At 40.3% G+C, this 14231-nt stretch overlaps 1 long non-coding RNA gene across 3 annotated transcripts in view; it reads right to left on the reverse strand.

Moving 5' to 3' along the window:
* Nucleotides 1-296: 296 nt before the first annotated feature.
* The window catches only part of LOC124556744, a 215686-nt gene continuing 201751 nt past the window's right edge, over nt 297-14231 (reverse strand). For all 3 annotated transcript variants that reach the window (XR_006968676.1, XR_006968675.1, XR_006968674.1), the window contains exon 7: nt 297-452. This is a non-coding gene — a long non-coding RNA (uncharacterized LOC124556744). The remainder of the gene's footprint in view (nt 453-14231) is intronic.

The raw sequence follows: 14231 nt of genomic DNA on the forward strand, positions 1-14231 counted from the left end.
GCATGTTGTCATAACTCCACCAACAGTGTGCGATGTGCAAAGTCAGCGCCAAACGAAGCACTCTCCTGCAAAGTTAGAGACTGACTGTCCATGCAACACAGTCACCAATATAGTCTGCAGCTGACCATAAGCTGAATTAACATGTATATAGGAATCATATGGCGTATTTATAAAGCATCAAACAAACACACATCTGTTGCAGCGGTATACTCTGATGTAAGGGATCCACCTTGTAGACGATGTTGGATATTAGGTGAGAGGCTTTTTTCTTTTTGTTTGTAGATAAAGAAATATAGTCCTCTTAATTGGTATTTATTAATTTGTATAAGAAAATTACACCCTCATTATTTCATCATCTTTATATTCTTCGGGTAACATATACCACCGTGGTAGTGGTGGTGGTGATTGTGGGTTCTGCGGTGACAGTGACACCATACTATCTGGTAGAGCCCCTGAAACAAAAATAAATAAATAAATAAATACGATGAAATACAATCAACTTAGTTCTATGCACCACATACACACAGCATCAGATATGAACAGAAATCCGCCACGAATTTTCTGTGTATTAGCAGACCCTGTCATAGAACCCAGGTCACACCCCGTACTGCAGGGATCACTAAACAATACCACATGTATACAGTATATTTATGAATCGAGTACCGTCGACATAAATGGAGAAATGAGAATGGCGGATAATTTGACTTATATTAGATGACTAGCAACTCACGTCTTATGTAAAATCAGTAAGCGAATCTAAGGGTTCCATTCAGCACCTTTTTGACCAGTCCAGTGCAGTGCAGCAGTTTAAGACAGCAAAATCAAAGCGCAAGTTATAAATTTCACATTTAACACATCGTTCTCGCATGAAGAACCGTGCAAACATGTCGTCTCTTGGGTTTCAAACAGACCCCCTCATATGGATGACATATAATTAAGTATGCTTGACATAGAGAAGCAACTTAAAGATTGAAAAACACAAACAAATCATCTTGTTCGGAAGGCATCCCATTCGATTTTTACTAAGAGTATTCTAAGGCATTGGTCCATTACTCTGTCTGCATTTATCATGAATCTCCCTCTCTCTCGTCCAACACAAAGGCCCAAATGACTCGAAAAAAAAAGAGTGGATGACTCCAGTATATAAGGAAGGTGAAGTAACAGACAAGCAAAATTGCATACCAATATCCCTAACTTCAGCTTGCAGCAGAATCCTTGTAGATATACTCAGTTCGAACATAATAAACTTTATTGAGGCTAAGCTGTTTATGTTCATGAATCAGCATGGTTTTAGAAAGCATCACTCGTGAGAAACTCGGCATGCCTTTATTTCACACAATATATCGAGAACTATGAATGAAGGGTAACAGGTAGATTACAGATTTATAGATTTCAGGAAAGTATATGACACTATGTCCCATCGAAGCCTGTTAAAGGCACAAGCATATGCAATAGGATCAGAGATATGTGAATGGCTATATCCAATATGCTGTTCAGTGCGATAGGATCACTGCTGTTCTCTTTATACATAAATGATTTGGCGGACAGTAGTCTGCTGACGATGCTGCGGCATATGATAAGACATCAAAGTTCAGTGACTGCAAGAGGACAAAAGACAACTTAGACAAAATTCCCAGTTGGTGTGATGAATGGCCACTAGCCTTAAATCCGGAAAAATGCAAGTTAATGCTGAGGAATAGAAGTAACAAACCCGTAACATTCGGATGCAGTATTATTGGCATCCTGCTTACTTCACTAGTGTCTTTGATCTGTACCAGGTCAGAGTGAAGAAACACAGGATATTTAGAGAATGTCATTTGAAGCAAACTACCAAATGATTCTACCGCCGCCAACATACATTGCGCATAAGGACCGTGAAGACATATGGAAGATAACAGTCAGTCGTTCAACCATCACTCTATTATAGATTAAGTGTACATGGAGTCCACTGAACTAGAAGACTTCGAAACATGCTTTGCCATAGACATATACAAGTGCTGCTGAAAGTATCGTTTGCAGAAAAAAAAAAAAAAAACAGGACTTAATGATTTCCAGGAAGGTTAAGACCTAATGGATGGGGTGCCATGTCAGGACCATCATGGGGAATGCATTCGGCATTATTCTGTGTTATTTTCGTAAACAGGTTCTGTTAGGCCAAGAATTGTCCATGCAGACAAGCTGAGACATCACGAAAGCTCCTACAAAAGTGACCGGTAGCTATCTCATGGACACTATACAAATACCGAGAGGTCGACTTGGCTCGTATTTTACACAGCCATGTGACACCAGTATAAATTGAGAACCTTTTAGATCCACTTGTGATAGTGTGTAGCTAGGCAACCATTTAGTGGCGATGCGTCAGTCACGCTTGGCTGGTCAACATGTGCATGGCTAGACATAGCTCGCATGTCCCGTTAGGATCGCTAGGAACTATGCAGCCTGTGCTATTCTGGGACGGATTTCTGCAGTGTCTGTGAGGGTGAGTCGCTCGGCAATCAGGTCATCGATGGACTGCAGGTAGAGAGAGGAATTGTGTCAGCAATGTTGAACACTTGCGCATGGTCCAGGAGGTGACTTCCCTCTAATTTACACAGACATGATACGTCAGTGTAACACTCGAAAAACTAACTGTAGACGTGACTTTCACCAGCCGTCGGCAGCGGTGTCATAGCAATGGCTCGCGCTCCGGTGCTGACTTGCGTCTGGGTTGCCCTGCAAAGCACGTGTGCGCGTTGGAACAGTTCACTGATACATTGCGTTTTTTACGTGCACTGAGTGTTTGTACTCTACATTATTTTCGGGTGTTTAAGCATTGCTAGTGTGTTTCCATACCGTTACACATGCATTATTTTTTGACAATTTACGAGTTTTTTCGTGTGTTACATTATTTTGTGAACAGGTATGCAGTGCACGATTTCGACAGCTGATAACTAGCAAGCGTGTTTGGAGAACGTTTTACATTTGTTATTTTTACAATTGAAGAGTTATTTGCGTCTCTGCACATCAGTGTACTGCATTATTTCGGTGGTCTGTAGACTAATTACTGTGACCTCAAGCATGCAAGGGTGAGTGTTTTGTACCAGTGTATTAAATAAACTATGTGAAATCTGTCTCTAAATAAACTGTATGCAATATTTCGGCAGTTTATAATTAGTGAGCGTGTCTGCACATCAGTGTACTGCATTATTTCGGTGATTTACAGGTAGTTTGCAGGTCTGCAAACTGTGTATTGTGACCCCAATCACGTCAGAGCGAGTGTTTTGTATCAGTGTAATAAATGAACCACGCAAAATCCATCGCTAAATAAATTATTTCAAAATAAATAAAGTTCACTACTTCCTCTCTCCAGCAGACCAGCACAGGCTGAGTCCCGCCATTTTTCCCCTCCAGACCACCATCTTGGTTTACGTCACTGGAGGGACGATGGCGCCCTATAGTGGCACCGCTGTGCACTAGGTCAGTTGGACTTCTGACCTCATAGTGAAGACACTGGATGGGGCTACTGCCTCAAATTGTTTATTTAAACACTGCATGCAAAATAAAGACTTATGTACATGCTATCTAGCACAGGCTGAGTCCTTTTCCCACCAATTCCTAGGAAGAGATGGCGGCGGATGTCTTAGGTTAGTGGAGGTAGCCCAATTGACCTACCTTCCCTCCAAAATTTGAACTTTCGGACATGACATCATTGCGAGATTGTCATATCGATCGCCGCCATCTTGCACCTGCCATTTTGAATACATTTGGCAACAATGGAGAGTGGGGTGGCGTCCCTGTTGTCCCACTACTGTAGATACTTTTATGGTTTTAGGAGAGGTATCAGAAACGTCTCCCTTCACGAGTTGGGGAAGTCGCCTGTATACCACATTAGATTACAATATTTGAGGAGGATCCTTTGACACTGGCAGCAAATGTCGAAGCATGCAATACCAGATTTGATCGTGACCAGGTGCATCATCAGGCTGATTCGAGCTCCCATAGGGAGAGAGAGAGGCTTGTAGGTTTCAGAACAGTTGGATCTGAAGTCCAACTTTCCCCTCTCTACATTTCGAATCCTGGAAGGGTCATATTTTTATAAGCTTTACAGGAAATACGAACATAGTGTCAGCAAGAACTGATTGTAGCAGTTGTTTTGATTTTGGGATGTATTATATATAGCTTCACATTACTCTTAGTCTGAGAAATGGACAACAGAGGATAAATGCATTTGCTCTGTGAGCAAACAATTCACTTTTTTTGGAAAGCATTGCTAGTAGTGAAGCTGTCACTATAAGCCCACAGTACAATGAGGTGTAGGACGACGTGGTTATACAGAGAGAGGTGAAACGTGTACAACATGCAGGTGACACAAACAAAAGGACTGTGATGTTTGTGAGTGTGAACGAACATTGGCGTCGGACGCACACTTACTTCATCTTCATGTAAGATAATGAAACTGCAAAAGTTTAAACAACAAGGATCCTAGCTGAAAATTACAATGATAAAAAGCATTGTTTCTACGTGTGGTCACATTAACTAGAAAACATCTTTTTGAACATGATGTGTGAACAGCGATTGCAAATGTACGTGCATGTAAGCAGCAAGGAAAACACAATACCATTCTGTTTCTGATTGGTGTGGTGAAGTTTTGTTATTGTGATCTGATTTTCACACGAGGGACTGTCCAGTCGTTTTATAAATAAGTCAAAATATTATTTCAGGTTAGATTTGAACCAGCAATCTATGGACATAATCTTATAAAATTTGACATCTACCACTCTAATAACTGAGCTACTGAATAACTGAGTTGTAGCTGGATAAAACGCAAATTTTCACTAGAAGTTAAATTTCGTTGAAAGACGCCATCCTTCGTTGTAACAGTGGGACAGAATATCTTGCAGTTACTGTAAACTTTACAGTACAACACATTTTTAATTAAGTTACTGAAATCGCCTGTCCACATGCTAGCACTTTGCCGGTAGACATCACTGTGAATTAACTTTATAACAGTAGGAGCAGCAAGCTAGCCAGTGACGTCACAGGCATAACGTGACTCAAATTGAGCGTTTTAGTGGCCTTAAAATTATTAGAATTTCATTTCCTTCTTTACAAAAGAATACTGAAATTTAAAACTGCTCATTCTAAGTCTTCAAATGCAGCAAGGGCACCTGCCCCAAGTATGCCACATTCTGAGAATATAATTCTTCAAATACAAGCAGATAATACCTCTTCTAATGAAGAAGTTAACCGTCAAGAGATCACTGACGAACTCTACGAGATTTTGCTTCTGGATAATATTGCAAATGACGAACAATGAATAAAATCTAACTTACAGGGTGTATGCGCACACAGGGAAAAAAATTCCCTGATTTCTATGCTAAAAATACATTTTTCCTGGGTGAAAAAACAGCATACCGCTGGCGTAAACACGTGTTTTCTGTGTTAAATGACAATATACCTCCCCTTGGAGCAGTAAAACTTATCAATCCTTTGAATGGTAAAGATTTTATAAAATGGTTCAAATGGCTCTGAGCACTATGGGACTTAACTACTGTGGTCATCAGACCCCTAGAACTTAGAACTACTTAAACCTAACTAACCTAAGGACATCACACACATCCATGCCCGAGGCAGGATTCGAACCTGCGACCGTAGCAGTCGCGCAAAGATTTTATACACCGGCATGGAACTTCCCAGCATTTTAGGAACGAAACCCAACAAAAACAACGCATTTTGGCAAAATCTTTGGTGTGCAACAACATTTACAATGCTTACTTTCGTATTACGAATGTATAAACATGAATTCCACCAAACGTGGCACGATAGCTTCCGAAACACTGAAATCGAGACTGCGACGCGCTTTTGTCAGCCACTAATGGCTTATGCCATGTGATCTCGCCAGTCAATGGCAGCAGATATTCACGGACACGTGATGCAGTCACCCAGTAGCAACATCATTCCGCTCGAACACACAAATAGGATAAAATAATGATTCAAATTAATATGCGTAAGTAAAGCTACGAAAAAAGCTGAGCTTTCACATCTAATATTGGTCGCTAAAATTTTTTTGCCGTTGTTTTCCGAGGGTGTTTTTACACAGTATCCTAAACGCACAACGTAAATTGCAGCAGCTGAATATTTCTCACAAAACGATTATAAATTTCACTGATATGCAACCAACATTTCATGGGTTACCTGGCTGAATATACTTTCTGTAAAAAATCACTTCGCATTTTTTGAAAGGCTTATAATACTTTTGTCATCGTTATTGCATAATTTGTGTTCTATGAAAGAACTAAAATAACTATGAAAAACTAACATTGAAGCTTGGCCTTTTTTAGCTTATGTTACCCTTTGAGAGATACCAAACACAAAAATACAAGTAAAATTTTAAATAATCACATAAATGGCTGGTCTTCTGGGCTGGAATTTTTCTAAGTGGCTAGTCCTCAAAGTGTTACGTTCTGAATAAGAATCTTACATTCCGCATTTAAGTACTTCATCGTATATTCTCACACGTAACATAATTCATCTCGTGTACAAGGAATTTACCTTGAAAGTAGTGGTTCTCAAATTACCATTCGTAATACTTTCCTGCGACCTGTTCGAAATGTGAACAGTTGTGACGTCGCGCTCACACGAGGCCCACGAGAAAGACGTGTCAAAAGCAGTTTGTTGTTACGAAGTATTGCATAGCCTTCACACACTTTGTTGTCGGCAGACGCTTGTCTGTGCGCTGTATTTTGTTTTTATAAATGGGACAATTTCTTTGCAAATGAAGTTTTATTTTGGTGTTATTCTCTCGTTTATGTTTTATTGCTGCAGTATTATTCAGTACTAGCGGGCAAACTAAAGTTCTTCGTTAGAGTATCAGTTCTTACCAGTGAAAACTACAAAAATATGACTGAAAAATAAAACAATGGAAAAATTCCCGCCTTTTTGCCGGATTTCTCCCCGATGAAGAAATGCCCGGATTTTTCCTGGATTTCCCGTGACGTATACACCCTGAACTTTATATTTTTTTTTCAAGATGCTTTGAATAAATCTATTTTTAATGCCATGCAGTGGCATTTTTTAATATAATTTCAGAATCTTGTGACTTGCACACGAAGTCATCTATTAATATTGTGCTAATGCAGGTTGCTGAAAGTTTCACGCAGACCCAAGATAAATGTAACATTGAATATTTTGATGAATTGATAATTATATGGTTTGAATTACACATACTGATTTGTATTAAATTTCATTAGATTACTATGAAAAATGTTCACATTTAAAACACAAAGGACCACTGATTTATTCTCAATGTATAACAATATTTATGCTGTTAGGCTGTGACTTGTTAGCAGAGTATTCGCTGTTTTGAGAACTTTGTAGCGCAACTGTAACATTTTACCTCATCTTGGGTTACAACCATTTCTCAATCACAATTTCTCCTTGACGTGCTATTCCTGAATGGTATCGCAAAAATGAAATTGGAAATTGTTAGCAAGTCAACCCACGAAACGCATGGGTCCGGGTTTGAGTCCTAGTCTAACACACTATTCTATCGTGCTACAACTGTCTCACTACAAAATTTATATTTCCACCAAAAATTAGATAACTGATAACTAACTGAAATCCTCAGCTGCCGCCAGGTGTCGTTGATATACCTCGGTGTGGACAGCTGAAAATGTGTGCCCCGACCGGGACTCGAACCCGGGATCTCCTGCTTACATGGCAGACGTTCTATCCATCTGAGCCACTGAGGACACAGATTAATAGCGCGACTGCAGGGACTTATCCCTTGCACGCTTCCCGTGAGACTCACATTCCCAACTGTCCACAATTCTACATATGTAATGTACCTTATAGACATTTGCCCATCCACTCATTACTCGCGCACGCTTTGGCGATTCCCATAAGAGTTTGGGCAACCTGTGCGCATTCGCACAGACGAAGGTCAATGGTTGGGTAGCCTTTTTATATACAAGCACGCGCGAGGTACTGAATAGATTTGGGGAGAAGAGAAATTTGTGATACAACCTGACTAAAAGAAGGGATCAGTTGGTAGGACACGTTCTGTGGCATCAAATGATCGCCAATTCAGTACTGGAGGGGGGGAGAGAGAGAGAGAGAGAGAGAGAGAGAGAGAGAGAGAGAGAGAGAGAGAGAGAGAGAGAGAGAGAGAGAGAGAGAGAGGGAGGGAGGGTATGTGTGTGGGGGGGGGGGGAGGGGGGGGGGGTAAAAATTGTAGAGGGAGACCGAGAGATGAATACAGTACACAGATCAAGAGGGATGTAGGTTGCCGTAGTTACTTGGAGATGAAGAGGTTTGCAAAGGATAGAGTAGGATGGACAGTTGCATCAAACCAGTCTTCGGACGACGACAACGTTCCAGTTTCTTATTATCTGTAAGTATAGTACTTTCTCCACTAGGACATGTTACAAAGCACAAATCTAAGTGATAATGGTTAGTAAGTTCACATTAATGCAAATTTATTTCAATCATGGTGTGCTTATCTTTAAGAGATCTTTTTGGAGAAGATCAAAAATAGCTGTGCATGTTTCTGGCACAGTCCTGAGTGTTTGAGCTGATATCACACAACTGAGCTTCAGCTTCTCTTAGCTCCTTCCAGTGGCTAAAAACTGAAGTGTGGCAACGAGCCATTCTTTAGGAGAAATAGATTCCCTCCTCCTATATCTTACTTTTGAATAAGATTGGAAACTCGTGCAAGGAGGTCTCCTTGTTCATTCATAAACAGTTTTTATAACCTCGTGGCTCGTTGACAGCTAGTTGTGACAATAGAGACATATGATTAAATTTATTTTGCTCTAATAGGTATTTATTTGCCGACAAGCAAGGTGGTTTTCCTTTTTGCTCATCACATACAGCTACAACCACTACAAAATATACTGCACACGACACTGTACCAACACTAGGTCTGAAGCTCGACAATGTATGAAGTACATCCAACCTGTTGGGTATGCTGCTGGGTTGGATGTCAGGTGCTTGTCAGCCAACATGTTCAACTGTCTATGGGTGTCATAAAACCTGTTGTTCTGTGAGGTAGGCATGCAGAGGCAGCACACAAGCACTGACAGGGCATGGATGCTGAAGCAAATCAGGCATGTAATTTGCCTTTAAGTTATTTATAGGAAACAGAAAACCTAAATCTGGATGACTGGAAAGGGATTTGAACTGCCAGTCTCCTGATTCAGACCACTACACCACCTCACTCAGTATAAACAGTATTTTTTCCATACATCTTCCAACATGCAGTAACTTGTCAAAAGAAAGTCCCAAATGCATTTAAGTCTTAAACAGTGATGGATGCTACGTATAAAAATGCTACTATTCAGTTTCTGATTCCAACCCACTAACTTTCTAAGAAGATAGAAATAGGCTGGTGCTCATGTTAGTAAGCCAAGCTGCTTATGCAAATCTGTACCCTTGGTTTCAGAGAGGCCTCAAATTGGCAGATGCAAGTAGGTGTACTGGGCAGGTTGTGGCACAAAGTAGAATACTGATAACGTTATCGTAATCGTAATGATCTTGACCTTTGACCCCAATAACAACTTCGTTACTTGGGCTCTGACATTCTCTCCTGGAGCCAGTCCCCCCCCCCCCCTCCCCTCACTCTCTCTCGAGTACCCCACCCCACCCCTCCAAAGTGCTTGGTGGCCATTGTACTTTTTCAGTCAATGGGCATAGAGCTCATGGGCTCCCCTATTCACACTATCAATTGTCCAGACAGTGCCACAACCAGTCATCCACCAGCAGCAGGAGCACCAGTAGCCACAGCAAGCAGCCAGTAAGTATTAACAAATAATAGTATTCATCAAAATATTGATAGTATCATAGTCTTGCTATTATAACTGTTTTAATGTTGCTTTTTCAGCAGCACTATCTTACAGGTGCATCGTGTGTTCAATTGACAAGACACTCGAGAAGAATTTCACAAGTGTCTTTGTTGTAAAAATCTAGCAAAGAAATATGCTCAGTTTTCTACATCAAGACTGGAGGGGCATGATAAGTGAGGAGGAGCCCAAGACTGTAGACAGGTGGAATGTTGTTCAGCAAATAATGGCAATGCAGCAGAATTGCAAGAAAATGCATTACATGACAAACACACCACACCGCACATGTTGGACTTCTAAACCTGTCCTAAAATGCCGATCCAGTCTCCCACCGTGCAAGAAGCACTGGTAATTCATCTATAATAATGTTTTTATGTTTGTACGACATTATACTTAGGGCTTTATTTTTTGTTCTTACTATTAAATTGGTAGCAGAAGTGTTTACAGCAGTCTGTAAATAGTGTGTGAAGCAGTGATGTGGTGTCGAAAATAAAAATAAAAAAGAACAACAAATATCCGTGCATAGTGCTCTCTCACTACATTTGAGCCCTGGCAGTGATGATGGAAGATGTCAACTGCAAGTATTTGAAAAAGCTTACCAGTATCATGTCACAATGCTAAGCATTCATTGCTTTTTATTATATTTTTTCCATGGCATTTGATGATGATGATGATGATGACGATGACAATGATGTAGTGCAGGTGAGTTCCATTTGCAGTGTTGCAGAAGCGATCAGAGCAACTTGCTGGTGTTACAATTTTCTAGAAATTGTGATGTCGACATTCTTGGCAGCTATACAGGGTGAAGCAAAATTCGCGCACTTGGGCTTCGCAGTGTGAATCCTCACATGCCACTGATAAAAAATGTATTTTACAAAATTTTGTACGGCAAGTAAATCTGGCAGAAAAAGGACATTAAAGAGTGGCAATCTGGCAACACTGTAGCCACATGTATGGTAACTATCTGTATCAGTACATGTTAGTCGTACTGTACTGTTGGTGCAGTACGTAGACTTTTGGGTTAGCATGCAGGAGGTTGAGGGTTCAATCCGGGATTGAGGCCTATGTTTTTTATTCAGTAAATGTAGTCCAGGTGGTACAGTATCTGGCATCTTAATCACCAGCAGCGATTACAGTGGGTCCTCTTGAAAACATCTGCACTTAATACTACAATCGTAGAAATGGAAGATTGGTCAGCTTTGAAAGAAGCCCTTTCCATGTCGTGGATGAGAAATTATTTGCCCACTTCACTACTAGTGCGAAACCTATTTTCTTTGTACCCTCCTCCAATGGTCCCATAGATTAGGACCAACTATAATTCTTGCCTCGTTCAGGTCCATTACATTTCGTTAGGGCCTTACGTCACCAGTAGGACTAGCAACGTGGTTTGCAAATAATGTCCAAACTCTGTAACTATTTGTATGTGTTATCTCCATGGTCCCACCAATTATGCTTTTCAACAGTGAGTCTGGTAACTGCATGCTTTTTAGTATGTATCTCAATGCATTATTATTATTATTATTATTATTATTATTATTATTTCTTTCTTTTCTCAGACGTTATGTCTGGTCAAAAATGGAAAGTGACGCGGACCTTGATCAAGCGTGACTTCCTTTTAACTGTACGGCACATGTTATATTGTATTTAGGAACTTTCGGGTAATTGAACATGTATCAATAATTACGGATTTCTGTAGTTGTATATATAAGTTTGGATGTAGCTGTATTGCATTGATGTACTGGTGGATATTGTGTGCTATGACTCCTGTAGTTGATAGTATAATTGGTATAATGTCAACCTTGTCCTGATGCCACATGTCCTTGACTTCCTCAGCCAGTTGGATGTATTTTTCAATTTTTTCTCCTGTTTTCTTTTGTATATTTGTTGTATTGGGTATAGATATTTCGATTAGTTGTGTTAATTTCTTCTTTTTATTGGTGAGTATTATTATTATTATTATTATTATTCTATTGATGAGATTGTGGAAACATCACGTCTATTACTGTTAGGGAAACAGTGCAATTCGAAACCGAACATTTCACAATTAGTGGTGTCGGAATGAATCGTGCAGAATAATATCTGTCAGAGGGGTAATGCGTGTTAGGTGAAATAGCGCGCACGTCTGACAGCGTGTTTATACTGTGTGTGCTGTCCACCAGACAAGAACTAGTTGCGAGTGGAGTAACATGCCTGTGACAGACTCCAATGTACATGCACACAACAAATCAAATCTTCTCATTGTAAACCTCTTAACCAGTGTGGCAGATATATGGCAAACACAGACGATGAAGTTGTGGATATACTTCTGGTCCTTGGTGCACCTGATAACTGGGCTGGTGTTGCCGTTCATGAATATGCTGCTAGATATCCTTCATCAATGCTATCCAGATAAAAATGTGTTTCGTCATCTGGAGCTGCACCTTTGGGAGTCAGGTTCTCTCCTTCCACCATCGCATGACTGACTCTCTGTACTCCAGCTACTGAGGAAGTTATTCTGGAGGTTATACACCAAGAACCTTAGCGAAGTACACGTAGCGTAGCAAGGCATCTTCATGTGTCACAACGCACAGTCACTAACGCGTTGCTCGAGCATGCACTGCACTCTCATCAGTATACTTTCATGCAACACCTACATCCTGCAGATCGCCATCAGGGGATGCAGTTCTGTGAATGGTCTCAACAACAACAGGATGCCAACAATGACTTTGTGAACACCATAATATGGTCAGATGAAGCATCATTCCCTCATGAGGATGTCTTCAATATGCACAATGCCCACATGTCACCCATGACCATGGACATCAAGTTCGTTTTTGGTATCAACGTCTGGGCCAGCTTATTGGGCAACAGGTGTTTGGGAACCTACATGTTACCTGAATGGTTGACTGCACGAAGGTATCATATATTCCTCTCAAAGTATCTGCCTGATGCGCTGGAAGATGTTCCACATGTTCGGTAGAGGATATGATTCCAACATGATGGTGCACCTCAACACTTAGTGTGCGACAGTTTTTGGACAGAACATTTCCAGGGAAATGGCTCGGATGTGGAGGTCCAGTCGTATGGCTATCACATTCACCTAATCTAAATCCCCTGGATTTCTTCCTGTGAGGCCACTCGAAGGAGCCCGTATGATTCAGCAAGTTGCGCAATGTTTGGACATGCAGGGAGCTTGCTTTGAGCATCTGTTGTTGTGAGGACAATGTATTCAGTTGTGATGTTCATGCAGTCATTAATATGGACATTATTATGGTCACTGGTTGCTAATGTGCGACATCTTAGCACTCATATTACAGGTAGTATAAATGATAAGTAGATGTTGTGTTATTGTACTGTGCTATCATCTCTACCATCTCGAAATTGATACTGTTTTTGTAGTTATTCTTTTCTATGACAGGTCATTTGTTTGAACTGTCTATTTCTTGTTTGTCTAACCACATATTTGTTACATTCAGAGTTACAAAATGTTGTAAATTCAGGATACATGTGACCTAAGAAACAATGTATATTACAGTATGAAATGCCAGAATGAAATTAGCAAGTAAACAAACGCACCCCAACCCAGGATCGAACCCTCGGCCTCGTGCATGCTAACCCAAAAGTCTACCCACTGCACCAACAGTACAGTACGACTAACATGTACTGATACAGATATTTACCATACATGTGGCTACAGTGTTGCCAGATTGTCACTCTTTAATGCCCTTTTTCTGCCTGAAGTACTTGCCAGACGAAATTTTGTGACAGACATTTTTTTATCGCTGGAATGTGAGGTGTCGCACTGCAAAGGCAGAGTGCGCGAATTTTGCTTCACCCTGCATAATGAACTAATTGAAAAAGAAGAAGAAGAAGAAGAAATGAATCACAATGTAATTTTCAATGTGAAAAACCATTCTGTACATATCATTGCAGTTGATGCCAAGAAGACATGTAAGTACACTTTGTCTTTTATGAGAGTGAGAGTATGCTTCCATTATAGGATCTCTGATTTCAAGAAAGTGATTAAGGGCAGCACTCTGCAGACACCAACAAACGCTTATATAATTGGGTTTAACATGAGCCCCAGATGAGCTTTATCATCTGAATGGCTAATACATTGAAAAATCCCCCCAAGATAAATCATACATTATATTGTATGCATTAAAATTATATGTGAATATCATGTGAGATCATTAAAGCTCAGTCGGTATAATACTAGATTCATATGTAGCATCAGTAGTACTATTAACATGACAGACTAATTTTACCTATGCTCATCACATACATTTTATGAACAAAAAACCACTTGTAATAAGGACTTTTTATTGCTTTTTTCTCTATATCCTACAAAATGCATTTTAATGGACGGTGGTCCATCAATCTGACACTGCCCATTCACATAAGTGTGCTTACAGTAGGCTCCACATTTAGAAA

The sequence above is a fragment of the Schistocerca americana genome, chromosome X (assembly GCF_021461395.2).
Source record: "Schistocerca americana isolate TAMUIC-IGC-003095 chromosome X, iqSchAmer2.1, whole genome shotgun sequence".
Classification (NCBI taxonomy): domain Eukaryota; kingdom Metazoa; phylum Arthropoda; class Insecta; order Orthoptera; family Acrididae; genus Schistocerca; species Schistocerca americana.